This window comes from Cetorhinus maximus, chromosome 14 (assembly GCF_964194155.1).
Source record: "Cetorhinus maximus chromosome 14, sCetMax3.hap1.1, whole genome shotgun sequence".
Classification (NCBI taxonomy): Eukaryota; Metazoa; Chordata; class Chondrichthyes; order Lamniformes; family Cetorhinidae; genus Cetorhinus; species Cetorhinus maximus.
In genome coordinates, this window is record NC_135892.1 from 109996380 (window position 1) to 110011070 (window position 14691).

The following is a 14691-nucleotide window of genomic DNA, read 5'->3' on the forward strand; positions in this document are numbered from 1 at the left end:
CTGAGAATCTATCCACCTCTGCCTTAAAAATACTCGGACTCTGCTTCTGCCACCTTTTCAGGAAGAGAGATCCAAAGGCTCACAACCCTCAGCGAAAAAATTTCGCCTCATCTCTGTTTTAAATAGGCGACCCCTTATTTTTAAACAGTGACCCCTATTCTAGATTCTCTCACAAGAGGAAACCTCCTCTCCACATCCACCCTGTCAAGTCCCCTCAGGATCTTATGTTTCAATCAAGTCACCTCTTACTCTTATAAACTCCAGCAGGTACAAGCCTAGCCTGTCCAACCTTTCCTCATAAGACAACCTGCCATTCCAGGTGGTAGTCTGGTAAACCTTCTCTGAACTGCTTCCAACGCATTTACATCCTTCCTTAAATAAGGTGACCAATACTGTACACAGTACTCCAGATGTGGTTTCACTAGTGCTCTGTATAACTGAAGCATAACCTTCCTACTTTTGTATTCAATTCCCCTCGCAATAAATGATAACATGCTATTAGCTTTCCTAATTACTTGCTGAACCTGCATACTAACCTTTTGCGATTTATGCACTAAGACACCCTGATCCCTCTGCATCTGAGCTCTGTAATCTCTCACCATTTAGAGAATATGCCTCTCTTTTATTCTTCCTGCCAGAATGGACAATTTCACATTTTCCAACATTATACTCTTTGCCCACTCACTTAACCTATCAATATCTTTTCGTAGCTTCCTTATGTCCTCTTCACAAATTATTTTCCTACCTAGCTTTGAGTCATCAGCAAATTTGGCAACCATGCCATCCATCCCTTTATCCAAGTCATTTATATAAATTGTGAACAGTTGAGGCCCTGGCATTGATCCCTGTGGCACACCACTCGTTACACCTTGCCAACCTGAAAAATACCCACTTATGCCTACTCTCTGCTTCTTGTTAGCCAACCAATCTTCTATCCATACCAGTATGTTACCCCCATACCATGAGCTTTTATTTTCCGCAATAACCTTTGATGTGGCACTTTATCAAATGCCTTCTGGAAATCTAAGCACAGTACATCTACTTATTCCCCTTTATCTACAGCACTTGTTACTTCCTTAAAGAACTCCAATAAGTTGGTTAAACATGATTTCCCTTTCACAAAACCATGTTGACTCTGCCTGATTACCTTGAACTTATCCAAGCGCCCTGCTATAGCTTCTTTAATAATAGTCTCGAACTGTTTCCCTATGACATATTAAGCTAACTGGCCTGTAGTTTCCCGCTTTCCCTCCCTTTTTGAATAATAGAGTTACATTTGCTATTTTCCAATCTAATGGAACCTTCTCCGAATCTAGAGAGTTTCAAAAAATTAAAACCAGTGTATCAACTATCTCACTGGCCATTTCTTTTAAGACCCTAGGATGAAGTCCATCAGGACCCAGGCACTTGTCAGCCCGCAGCTCCATCAATTTACTCAGTACCACTTCTCTGGTGCTTGTAATTTTCATGAGTTCCTCCCTTCCTTCCATTTTCTGATTGATATGAAGATTATATTTAATGACTGTACATGGAATGTGATGAATATTTGAACTGACTGCCCAAGAAAATGCTTGGGACTGATGACAACAGTAATATTAAGAGTGAGTTGGAAAGACTCAAGCAGATGAATATTAGAATATAGTGAGTGGTTTAGAAGCCAGGGGCTGGCCAAACGGAACAAAGCATGACCTTGCAGTATTGCACACTCCTATGTTGACTGTTTTTGGGGTATTCTAAGGCCTTTAACTGCACTGCCCCGAAACTGCTCCCCTCCTATTGGGAGCATTTTCCATCCTTCCCTTAGATCCCTCTGCTATGGGTTTGCACAACTTTTCCCCAAAGATGCTATAGTTAACCGGTTCTCTTTCCATTATTCCCCTCCTCCTGATAGAGTTCTCCCTCTGTTCTTCTCTGCCATTGCCCCCACCCTCCCATAAAACCCTGCTGACCTAATATCACATTTTCTCTTGATTTCCCATGTGCAATGCCATGAGAAATTGACCAGTGTTCAAGTATATCATGTACACCATGGCATAGCATGTTGGGCACCAGCATATCACCCCATACTGCTGATAGAAAGAATACAGATAAGCATTCTCGCATCCCATTTGGCCAGTTTGAAAACAGGCTACACAGTTTGCATCCTGTCATCTCGTTTCTGCTGGTTACAACCTGTAGTTAACACACAAGTATCCACTATTCATATCTTGGCTCTTCTATCTTAGATATATTCATATCTAAAGCCCTTACTTTAGATGCAGTTCATTCCCAAGTGTCCTGTGATCCTACAGCTTATTTTTAAAACCATTCTGATCCTGTATGTACCTTTAGTTTTACCACTCAGTCTAAGAAGTAAGGGCTCTTACAATGATATAAAAGCAGTGGGCTGAATGGCCTCTTTGTGTGTCGTAAATTTCTATTGATTCTAAAATTCTGTGGATGCTGGAAATCTGAAATAAAAACAGTAATTGCTGGGAAAACTCAGCAGATCTGGCAGCATCTGTGGAGAGAGAAACAGAGTTAATGTTTGAAGTCTGGATGACTCTCCTTCAGAGCTGAAGAGGGCTCTTACAACTTTGGAGTGACCATTTAGAACAGCGCTTCCAAAACTATTTTGGCCGGCATAGTGGAAATGTCACTGGACTAGTAATCCAGAGTCCCAGGCTGATCTTCTGGGGACTTGGGGACCAGAGCAGCTGGTGGAATTTAAATTCAATTAATAAAGCTGGAATATAAAACTAGTTTCCATAATGGTGAACTATCGATTGTTGTAAAAACCCATCTGGTTCACTTGTGTACATCAGGGAAGGAACTTTGTTGTCCTTGCCTGGTCTGCCCTACATGTAACTCCAGACTCTCAGCAATGTGGTTGATTCTTAACTGCCCTCTGAAATGGTCTAGCAAGCCACTCAGTTCAAGGGTAATTAGGGATGGGCAACAAATGCTGGCCTTGCCAGCGACGCCCACATCCCATGAAAGAATGAAAAACAATGTTCTGATATGACTCCATTTTACGACTTGAAAATTATCATGACCCCAGGCGCTAACAAAATGAAAACAGCAATAAATCAGCATATTAATGTTCAGCATATAATTATTAAAGTTCTCGTATTCTAGATCAACATGAGATACATCATATAAATATGAAAATGTTTGAAAGAAACCCAGGGACCTCGGTCGCTAAATCTGAATCCATCTCCACCTCTGTCACTCCAGGAAACCCTTCGTGTCTTTACGTAGAGACACAGTTATGTCACAGCACGCCTAATCAGAGCCGTTGCAGCCAAGGTGTTCATCACCGTGAGCTCATCTTATGATGGTTACTTCCTACTGCTGGGCCAATACAAGTGGGTGGGAGAGTAATGTGATTTTATTTCTCGCAACGTTATTCACTGTTTCTGCAACTCCAAGTGTGGCCGGTACCATAGTTTGGGAACCCCTGACTTATGAAAATGTCGTACAGTCAGGTTACCTTTTGTTAGTCCATCAGCTTGACATTAAAATGAGAACATTATATCTTCATTAGTTTAACAATTGCCAGTGGCAGCACGATGATAAGCCGAAACATGAACAAAGCATTAATTGTCTCCAATCCCAGAGAAAGTTTACGTGCAGAACCGAACCTGTTTGTTTCTCCACATTTTATCCTAGCTTTCATTTAATAAAGAACCTGTTTATCTTCCCTCTCTATAACACAGTGTTTCATTTTTCTGCAAAATTAACCTGTGGCCAGGAGTTCCCAAATTTGTGGTGAAATATCAGCAAGGATATTCATCAATTGTGGTTAACATTTTTTCCACCCTTGCAGCTTGGTGCACACGTGTTGCTGACTGTTCCTATAAATGATTGAGTTTAGGTAAAAGCTTTAAATTTCCAGGTAGAGTAAAGCAGCAGCCGCCATCACCAGTGAAAGGGATCATTCAACGTTTTCACAAGAAATGTAGTGTTTTTTTTTAATTTCTAGTCTCCATCACTCCAAAAAAGGAATTCGACCATAAAAAGAGAAACAAAGATAATTCTGTACCTCTGCTGAACAGTGATGGCTACAAACCTATTTATACTGAGTTTTATTTTGTTAAAGGATCCTGTGAGGAGGTCAGGCAAACCTTTTTGTGGAAAGGCCAATAGACAAGGAGATCACTGAGGTTGGTTAATAAAAATGGAATGTGCACTGGGGGCAATTTCTGTGTGGAGGGACATGGTGAGAAGGTGAATAGGCAAGCAAACTGAATTGAAAAAAAAGATGGACTTTTGGGGACTTTTGGGCCCAATAGTCTGTCCCTAAAAATTTCTTTTCTTCCCAGTTTTGTCATCCTCCTGATTCTTCCTTGGCCACATGCATAAAGTTCTCCGCTGCAGTTGGAGCCACTTTTAACTTTTAACCTCCATACCAGAGCAGCCTAATGAAGACTCTTGGCAGACAATTCCCAAAATTCAATCAGCTGCAGCAGCATGGTCAAGACTGTAGTTTGGGATTAGAATGTCTCCTCTTCGGATACCCACTCCATGGTGGATTTGGGTGCTCCAGATGAAGTAATCATTTAATTGCAGGGGATGAAACGTTTTTTCCTTATGGAACATTCCCCTTTTTAATTTGTTCTCAGGATGTGGGCAATGGTGCATTCTTTATTGCCCATCTCTAGTTGCCCTGAGAAAGTGCTGGTGGGACATCTCCTTGAACCACTGTAGTCTCTGTGATGCTGGTGCTCTCACAATGGGTTAGGTAGAGAATTCTAAGACTCTGCCTCCATGGGGATGAAGAAACAGTGCTATTTGCCCAAATCAGGCTAGTGATGGCTTGCCTACAATGTTGCTGCTCTGGATCTTTTCAGCAGTTAAGTTACAGGCAAAGGAAGGTGCTGCTGAAGTAACGTTGGTAAGTTGCTGCACTGCAACCCATAGATTGTACACACTGCTGCCACTATATGTGGGGATGGAGAGAGTCTATATTCAGTACAACATATAGCAATTCATCAAGTGAACTGCTCTTTCCTGAATGATGCCAAACTTCATCCAGCTAGGTATTTAAGTTCTATTTATCTCATTGAAAAGGAATGAAAGGAAGGTGGAATGAAACAATTGCTTCTTCATTTTTCTTTACAATCCATATTTAGAACCCGTACTGTCATCTCCCTATTGTCATGCACTTTCCCTGGCTAGCAATATGAGCTAGAGCCGCAACTCTCCATGCTGGCCTTTCATTAAGTTAATCCCCCGTCTGTAGAAAAGTGACCAACTTCTGAACAGCAGTTGCTTTTTCCCAGCGACATTGCAGTTCACAAGGCTTCAACAGCAACTACCCATTTTGCACTGTTCTATGGTAGTTTTTTTATTAGCTGGCTGCTGAACTTCAGACAGAGAATTTCAGATTGCCCAGGATGCCATGGTGCCAAAGATACGTTCTGCCCTGTGCCATGGCCAATATCTATCCCTAACCAACACCTGAAACAGATTATCTGGTCATTTATCTCATGGCAGTTTTGGGACCTTGCTGTGTGCAAATTGGCTACTGCATTTCCTATATTACAAACATTATTATGTTTCAAAAGCTTTTTACTGGCTGTAAAATGTTTGTAATGTCCTGAGGTCAGGAAAGGTACTATATAAATGCAAGTCTGTCTTTCAATCTTTTTCATTTTAGAATTTTTTTGTGTGTGGGGGAATGGATTTATGGACAATCTCCACTGTTCCACATTCCCTCATTCCTCTTCTAATTTTATGTTTGAATCATTTCTCATTCTTCTGTGACTATATTTTATCTTAACTAGATAGTAAATTATTTTAACTCTAATTTGAAATAGGTTGGGTCCTGTCTTTCTCACTGTGGTGTCATGTCAATTTAACTGACAATTGATGAGACTAGCTTTTCTTTTATGACCATTTACTGAAACCTAAGAGCAGATGTTGCCCTGCCTCATTTATGCCCATGACCTTGCGGCTCTTGATCTTCTTGGCAGATAAGAAACAGACAAAGGAAGATCTTGTTGAAGTAACATTGGTAAGTTGCTGCAGTGCATCCTGTAGATTGTGTACACTGCTGTCACTGTGCTCTGGGGATGGAGAGAGTTGATATTTAGCCCAACAAATAGCCATTCAAGGAAAGGTGCTATATAAATGCAAGTCTGTCTTTCAATCCTTTCACTTTAGTTTGTCCCAAGCAGTGTGTGCCACAGTGTTTTGTTTCCCACTGGAGAGGTACTAAGCAGTGGAAATCAGAAAATCCCAAACTTAATGCCCAGTCTATGCAGTTAGTCAATTTGGGGTTAGTTGTTTTGACTAAGATTAATACACAAGATCCTACAACACAAATGCATAGATACTTAGGCTTACTGCTCCTACACCCTGGAGGGCAAATAAGTCAAAGTTCCCATTTTGGATATCTCTCCACTGACCACTATCACCTGCGTGGACTGGGCCAGCTCATGCTGCAATGTCCTCTATGCTTAATTAGCCTATTGACCTTCACTGTGCAGACTCGCACATTAAATAGTTTTGGTTTCAATATTTAAGGAAATATATCCTTGCATTGGAGGCTGTACAGCAAAGATTCACTAAATTGATCCCTGGGGTGAGGCAGTCGCCCCATGATGAGAGGCTATGTAAATTGGGCCAGTATTCTCTGGAATTTAGAGGATTGAGAGGCGATCTCATTGAAACATACAAGGTACTAAAGGAAATCAGAATTACCTGGAAAAACTCAGCAGGTCTGGCAGCATCGGTGGAGAAGAAATCAGTTAACGTTTCGGGTCTTCATGACCCTTCGGCAGAACTGAGTATAGTTAGGAGAAAAGTGAAATATAAGCTGACCAGCTTATATTTCACTTTTCTCCTAACTATACTCAGTTCTGCCGAAGGGTCATGAAGACCCGAAACGTTAACTGATTTCTTCTCCACCGATGCTGCCAGACCTGCTGAGTTTTTCCAGGTAATTCTGTTTTTGTTTTGGATTTCCAGCATCCGCAGTAGCTTTTAGCTTTTTGTTTTTATAAGATACTAAAGAAGCTTGATAGGGTAGTTTCTGGAAGATTGTTTCCACTGGTCGGTGAATCTAAAACACAGGGCAACAGTCTCAGATTAAGGGGCTTATCATTTAGGACTGAGATGAGGAGAAACGTCTTCACATAGAGTTGTGAACCTTTGGAATTCTCTCGCCCAGAGGGTTGTGCATGTTTCATCACTGAATATATTTAAGGCCAGAGTGGACAGATTTCTAGTGTCTCAAGGAGCCCAGATGTGTGGGGAGCCAGCGGGAAAGTGGAGTTGAAACTCAAGATCGTATTGAATAGCAGAGCAGGTTCGATGGGCCGTATGGTGGTCTATTCCTTTTTCTTGTAAGAATGGCCACTTGGGCAAAGAAAACAGTGAGTCAGTGTGCTGGTGGGTAAAATGAAGCAAAGTAACAACATTGTCACCTTTCCCACCTTAGGGAACCTACCGTAGACAGGGATAGCGAGCAAGCTATTTATCTCGGTCAAATGCCCTCGCTTGGTATTCACATATGCAGGCTTTCTAGCAAATGGATCGCAGGGTGGTAGCTCTGAGCCAAAACCTTCATGGATTCCTCCTACTCAACCTCCGAAAGTACCTCCCAGAGTCACAATGCTAAACAGAATCATTGTACTCATAGCTCCTTCCTGGTTAGGAACTGCAAGCTCGCCACGAAGCTGTCCTTAAACAGAAGTCACCTTAGTTCTGCATGGCTCAGTATCGCACCAGCTGGTGTGTTTAATTCATGATAAGTGTGCCACCTCATCAGTAGATATTTTGAGTGATCCTTTATCTACTATCTGCAAAACAAGAAGTGCACCTGCGTTGAATTGGAATTTTTGTACCTGCAAATTAACAGACTGCTGAAAGTTCAAATAGTGGTTATCTGGTCGGTGCTGTCAATGGGTATAATAAAGTGGAGATCTTTTCTAAGCTGTTGGTGCGCAATCTTGGAGGCTTTAGTACCCCAGGAATTAGAAGCATTGCTGCCAGGGTTAGAATAATCTTGACATTTGAGCAGAAGAAAAATAAAAACAATACCTGCATTGAGAAGAGCTAAATCTTCCTCCTCTGCAGCAAATGGGCTAATATTATTAAACTAGATCCAGAGCACTGGGTTTGAAATGCTGAAATAGAGAAGGTGAGTGTTTCTGCTCATTGTGCTCACCACACCTGGAAGTTGGAGGAAGTAGATTCAAAAATGATGGGTGATTTTGTTCTTTTTTCGAATGTCAAATTTCTCACTCCAGTAGGAGACCTGTTTTGTCAATTGTCCTTGAATCTTTCCTGGTGAGGCTTCGTTAAATAGTTATAGCTGTGACTGAGAACAGGCTGGGGAGTTGATTTGGAACCACTGGATCCCATGAAAACACTCAGCTGGTTGTATTTATGCATTTTTAAAAATTGAGTCTTTTTCTTTTTCTCAATATAAAATATAAGAATTCTTCAAATATGTAGTATCCCTTAGACTATACTCTCTCACATCAACACTTTTTTTCAATTGTTTGCATATTTTTCCTGATATCAAACACTGGTTTGGTCTCAACTGGAGTATTGCATCCAGTCCTGGGCACCACACTTTAAGGAAGGATATGAAGGCATTAGAGAAGATGCAGTAAAAATTTACCAGAATGGCTCCAGGAATGAGAAACTTCAGTAATGTAGATAGATTGGAGAGTTTGGGACTTTTCTCCTTGGAGAAAAATTTGATAGAGGTGTTCAAAATAGTGATGGGTCTGGACAGAATAGAAGGGCAAAACTCTTCCCATTGGTGGAAGGATTGAGAGCCAGAGGGCTCAGATTTAAGGTAATTGGCAAAAGAAGCAATGGCAACATGAAGGAAAAACTTTTTTATGTAGTAAAATTTTGGTTAGGATTGGGGTTGCACTGCTTGTGTGTGTGGTGGAGGCAGGTTCAATCGAGGAATTCGAGAAAATTGGATTGTTATCTGGAAAGGAAGACTGTGCAGGGCTACGGAGAGAAGGTGAGAGTGCGGCACTAGTTGAGTTGCTCCTTCAGGGAGCCAGCACTGACACGATGGCACAAATTATTCATTGCAATAATTATATGTTGAGAAGAAATGAGTCTGAAACCAGCCTGTACTTAAGACAGATTTATTCCCCAGTCTGCAGAGTAAAGACACAGACCCTTTCAATTCCCCCAAAACCCAGTGTGAACACCTTTTTAGACTCTTGTAATGAAGCCCTAATACTTCCCCAATTGCTGCTCTTGATTACCAACTTAAAGCATGTACTCAATTGCAGCACAATTCCAACATTGACAGATTCCATTCTAGAAAAAAATAACAAGTGAATTTTCTTTTTGGACAAAAAATAATTGAAGACAGGGAAGTAAGTCACACATTTTAAAACTCACATCTTGAGTTGCCCCTCTTCTAATACACTCAACAATTTTTCACTACAAGCATTCCTTTTGGTGAAACAATCTGGTAACTGATGGCTTATATCAACCCATTGGAGTTTAGAGATTTCCTTTTTCTCCACCATTTGTTTTAGACTTGCAATATTAATTCATAATCTTTTTTCACGTACGCACTTTGTGGAGTTTACATTATCCCAAAAGGATCAATTCTCAATATAACATCCTATTGGGACATTTTCTTCATCATTTTCCCACGTGTAGTATTTCCCCCAATGTTTTAGATAAAAAGAATGCCATGTCAACCACCTCTACTAATGTGAGAGTCTCTGCAGCCCAACTGCTCTGTACTATTTGCCTTATCTTCTTTGCTTCCCAAGCCAAGGGCCAACACTTCCCAATTTCATCCACAAGAAATATTATGAAACCCACTGCACTTAACCCATCAACAAGGTTTGCATGAGGGGCATCACTAAACACAATCAATTTGACATTCTTAGGGTCGCCCAAATATGGAAACTTCACATATTTCTCCATCTTCAATTTTTAAAAACGTTTTATTTGCCCGTAGGATGTCCTGGACCTTGGGATGTTTCATTATAGCACTCAGTTCAAGAATATCAAAGCTTGCATCCAGCTTCATCTGTGCGCCTAGCCAGTTTACGCTACGCAGCTGCTCCGTCTCATCTTTGGAACCGTTTGCAACTTTTTGTGAGGACCTAGCCCGACTGACTGTGATAGGGCTAACACTTTCTAAATACGATTGCTGGTGTAAAGTAACCACAGACCCATACTGTTTTATTTCTAATCCAACATATTTAAAGGCCCCATTAGCCTGACTCCCAACCTTAAAGTCGGTTCTAATCCTGTCAATAACTTTGTTTTCAAACTCATTAGTGCCACCCCATAGGAAGTCATCAACATGCATTATGAAGATGCCTACAGGTTTGCCACCTTTTTTTTTTTGTTTATTCATGGGATGTGGGCATCACTGGCTAAGCCAGCATTTATTCCCCATCCTTAATTGCCCTTGAGAAGGTGGTGGCGAGCTGCCTTCTTGAACCGCTGCAGTCCATGTGATGTCGGTACATCCGCAGTGCTGTTAGGGAGGGAGCTCAAGGATTTTGATCCAGCGACAAGGAAGGAATGGCGATATATTTCCAAGTCAGGATGATGTGCAGCTTGGGAGGGAAACTTGCACATGGTGGTGTTCCCATGCATCTGCTGCCCTTGTCCTCCTAGGTGGTAGAGGTTGCGGGTTTGGAAGGTGCTGTCAAAGCAGCCTGGTGAGTTGCCGCAGTGGATCTTATAGATAGTACACACTGCTGCCACTGCGTCAGTGGTGGAGGGAGTGAATGTTTGTGGATGGGGTGCCAATCAAGCAGGCTTTGTCCTGGATGATGTCGAGCTTCTTGAGCGTTGTTGGAGCTGTACTCATCCAGGCAAGTGGAGAGTATTCCCTCAGACTCACCACAGGATGCCTAGCCCCTGACCCGCTCTTGTAGCCAGTATTTATATGGCTAGTCCAGTTCAGTTTCTGGTCAATGGTAATCACAAGGATGTTGCTAGTGGAGGATTCAGCGATGGTAATGCCATTGAATATCAAGGGACAATGGTTAGATTCTCTCTTGTTGGAGATGATCATTGCCTGGCACTTGTGTGGTGCAGTTGTTACTTACCACTTGTCAGCCCAAGCCTGGATATTGTCCAGGTCTTGCTGCATTTTGACATGGACTGCTTCATTATCTGAGGAGTCACAAATGGTGCTGAACATTGTGCAATCGTTAGTGAACATCCCCACTTCTGACCTTACGAAGGAAGGAAGCTCATTGATGAAGCAGCTGAAGATGATTTGGCCTAGGACACTACCCTGAGGAACTCCTGCAGTGATGTTCTGGAGCTGAGATGACTGACCTCCACCAACCACAACCATCCTCCTATGTGCTAGGTATGACTCCAACCAGCGGAGAGTTTCCCCCTGATTCTCATTGACTCCAGTTTTGCTAGGGCTCCTTAATGCCACACTCAGTCAAATGCTGCCATGATGTCAAGGGCAGTCACTCTAACCTCACCTCTGGAGTTCAGCTCTTTTACCCATGTTTGAACCAAGGGTGTAATGAAGTCAGGAGCTGAACGATCCTGGTGAAACCCAAACTCACACTTCTCGACACTGAACTTCATCTGCCACCTATCTGCCCACTCCACCAACTCGTCTATGTCCTTTTGAAGTTCTACATGTCCTCCTTGCAGTTGATAACACTCCCAAGCTTCGTATCATCTGCAAACTTTGAAATTATCCCCTGCACACCAAGATCTAGATCATTAATATATATCAGGAAAAGCAAGGGTTCCAAAACCGACCCATGGGGAACTCCACTACAAACCTTCCTTCAGACCGAAACGTATCCATTGACCATTACTCTCTGCTTCCTATTTTTCAACCAATTTTGTATCCATGTTGCGTCAGTGAGCAGGTTATTGCAAAGCAAGTGCCGCTTGAGAATGCGAGAAGAGGACCCAAGCCAGGCAGTCGCCAGCACCTAGAGGAGAGAGTGAGAGGACCACCCTGGGACAGGCGGTCAACAGCACCTGGAGGATAGCGTGAGAGGAGGACCCCATGCCGGACAGTCAGCAGCACCTAGAGAGCAGAGGAACTATAAAAACAGCGCAATAAGCAGCATGAGTTGAGGAAACTCTGTCACTAGAAGAGTTCAAAATTGATAAGGAGGAAGTATTGAATAGACTGTCGGTACCTAAAGTTGACAAGGCACCAGGACTGGACGAGATGCATCCAAGAATATTGAAGGAAGTGAGAGTAGAAATTGCATGGACACTGGCCATAATTTTCCAGTCTTCCCTAGACTCCAGGGAAGTGCTGGAGAATTGCAAACATTACGCCCTTGTTCAAAAAAGATTGTAAGGATAAGCCCAGCAATTACAGACCAGTCAGGTTAACTTCAGCGGTGGGCAAAATTCTAGAAATAATTATTCGGTATAGAATTACTAGTCACATGGAAAAATATGGGTTGATAAGGAAGAGCCAGCATGGATTTCTAAAGGGGAAATTGTGTTTAACTAACTTGTTGGAGATTTTTTGACGAGGTAACAGAAAAGGTTGGTGACGGTAATACTGTCAATGTGGTGTACATGGACTTTCAAAAGGCATTTGACACAGTACTTCACAACCGACTTGTGAGAAAAATGATTGCTCTTGGAATAAAAGCGACAATGGCAACATGGATACAAAATTGGTTGAAAAATAGGAAGCAGAGAGTAATGGTCAATGGATATGTTTCGGTCTGAAGGAAGGTTTGTAGTGGAGTTCCCCATGGGTCGGTATTGGAACCCTTGCTTTTCCTGATATATATTAATGATCTAGATCTTGGTGTGCAGGAGATAATTTCAAAGCTTGCAGATGATACGAAGCTTGGGAGTGTTATAAACTGCAAGGAGGACATGTAGAACTTCAAAAGGACATAGACGAGTTGGTGGAGTGGGCAGATAGGTGGCAGATGAAGTTCAGTGTCGAGAAGTGTGAGGTAATGCATTTTGGTAGGAAGAACATGGACAGACAATATAAAATAAGGGGTGAAATTTTGAAGTGGGTGCAGGAACAGAAAGACCTGAGAGTGTATGTGCATAGATCTTTGAAGGTGGCAGGACAGATGGAGAGAGCAGTTAATAAAGCATATAGTATCCTGGGCTTTATTAATAGCGGTATAGAGCACAAAAGCAAGGAGGTTATGCTGAATTTATATAAGACCCCCGTTAGACCTCAGCTGGAATATTGTGTACAGTTCTGGGTGCCACATTATAGGAAGGATGTGAACACGTTGGAGAGAGTGCAGAAGAAGTTTACAAGAATGGTTCCAGGGATGAGAAACTTCAGTTACAAAGATAGATTGGAGAGGTTGTGACTGTTCTCCTTAGAGAGAAGAAAACTAAGAGGAGATTTTATGGAGATGTTCAAAATCATGAGGGGCTGGACAGAGTAGATAGGGAGAAGCTGTTCCCACTTGTAAAAGGATCCAGGACGAGAGGGCACAGATTTAAAGTGATTTGCAAAAGAAGCAAATGTGACTTGAGAAACTTTTGTCACACACTGAGTGGTTTGGGTCTGGATGCACTGCCAGGAAGTGTGGTGGAGGCAAGTTCAATTGAGGCATTCAAGAGGGCATTAGATGATTATTTAAATGGGAATAATGTGCAGGGGTACGGGGAAAAGGCAGGTCAATGGCACTAGGACATAATGGTCATTTGGAGAGCCGGTGGAGACCACGATGGGCCAAATGGCGGTCTCTTGAGCCATTGAAATTCTGAGATTCTGTGATTAATAGCACTGTTGACCCCTTCCATCACCTTACTGATGATCGAGAGTAGACTGATGGGACGGTAATTGGCGGGGTTGGATTTGTGATGCTTTTTGTGTACAGGACATATCTGAGCAATTTTCCACATTCTATAACAAAAACAGAAAATGCTGGGAAAACTCAGCAGGTCTGACGGCATCTGTGTAGAGAGAAAGAGTTAACGTTTTGAGTCCGTATGACTCTTCTTCAGAGCTCTGAAGAAGTCATATAGACTTGAAATGTTAACTCTTGTTTCTCTCTCCACAGATGCTGTCAGACCTGCTTGAGTTTTTCCAGCATTTTCTGTTTTTGTTTCAGATTCCAGCATCCACAGTACTTTGCAATTTTCTACATTGTTGGGTAGATGCCAGTTTGTAGCTGTACTAGAACAGCTTGGCTAGGGGTGCGGCAAGTTCTGGAGCACAAGTCTTCGGTACTATTGCCGGAATACTGTCAGGGCCTATAGCCTTTACAGTACCATGGTACCAATAAATCATGGCAGGATCTGTCTTCAGTTGGAGCCAATCCAACTTTAACAGCACTTACTGAATTGAAAAGAACCATACTCTGGAAGCATCATTTAAACCATATGCCTAATTTAAATTATTATTCAACTTTCAAATTTTCCCTCTACCTGTGGTGCCTCCTTAGAAGTTTTGAGTGACACTTCCCTCTGGAGGTGATCACCCTGCAGAAATGCCACTTTAGTATCCATGGACTTAAATTCCCAGAAAAATGTTGCCAAAAGAGCCAGAAAAATTTCCCAAAATTACCTTCCCTGCTGTGGGTGAGCCCACTCTAACTTCTTTATCTGCTAATCATTCTTCAAATCCCTGGGCCACTAACCTAGCTTTGGCCTTTTAAGTTCCATCTGGTAGGACTTTTTCTATGCAGACCCACCTATGTTACAGTGCTGGCTGACCCCTATTTGGGATTTCTAAAGACACACCACACACCCTCCAACTATCCAACTCCC

At 42.2% G+C, this 14691-nt stretch overlaps 1 protein-coding gene across 1 annotated transcript in view; it reads left to right on the top strand.

Annotated features, from left to right (window-relative positions):
• vta1 (vesicle (multivesicular body) trafficking 1) overlaps positions 1 to 14691 on the top strand; it is a 184647-nt gene that overhangs the window by 65175 nt on the left and 104781 nt on the right. The gene's annotated exons all lie outside the window — the stretch shown is intronic.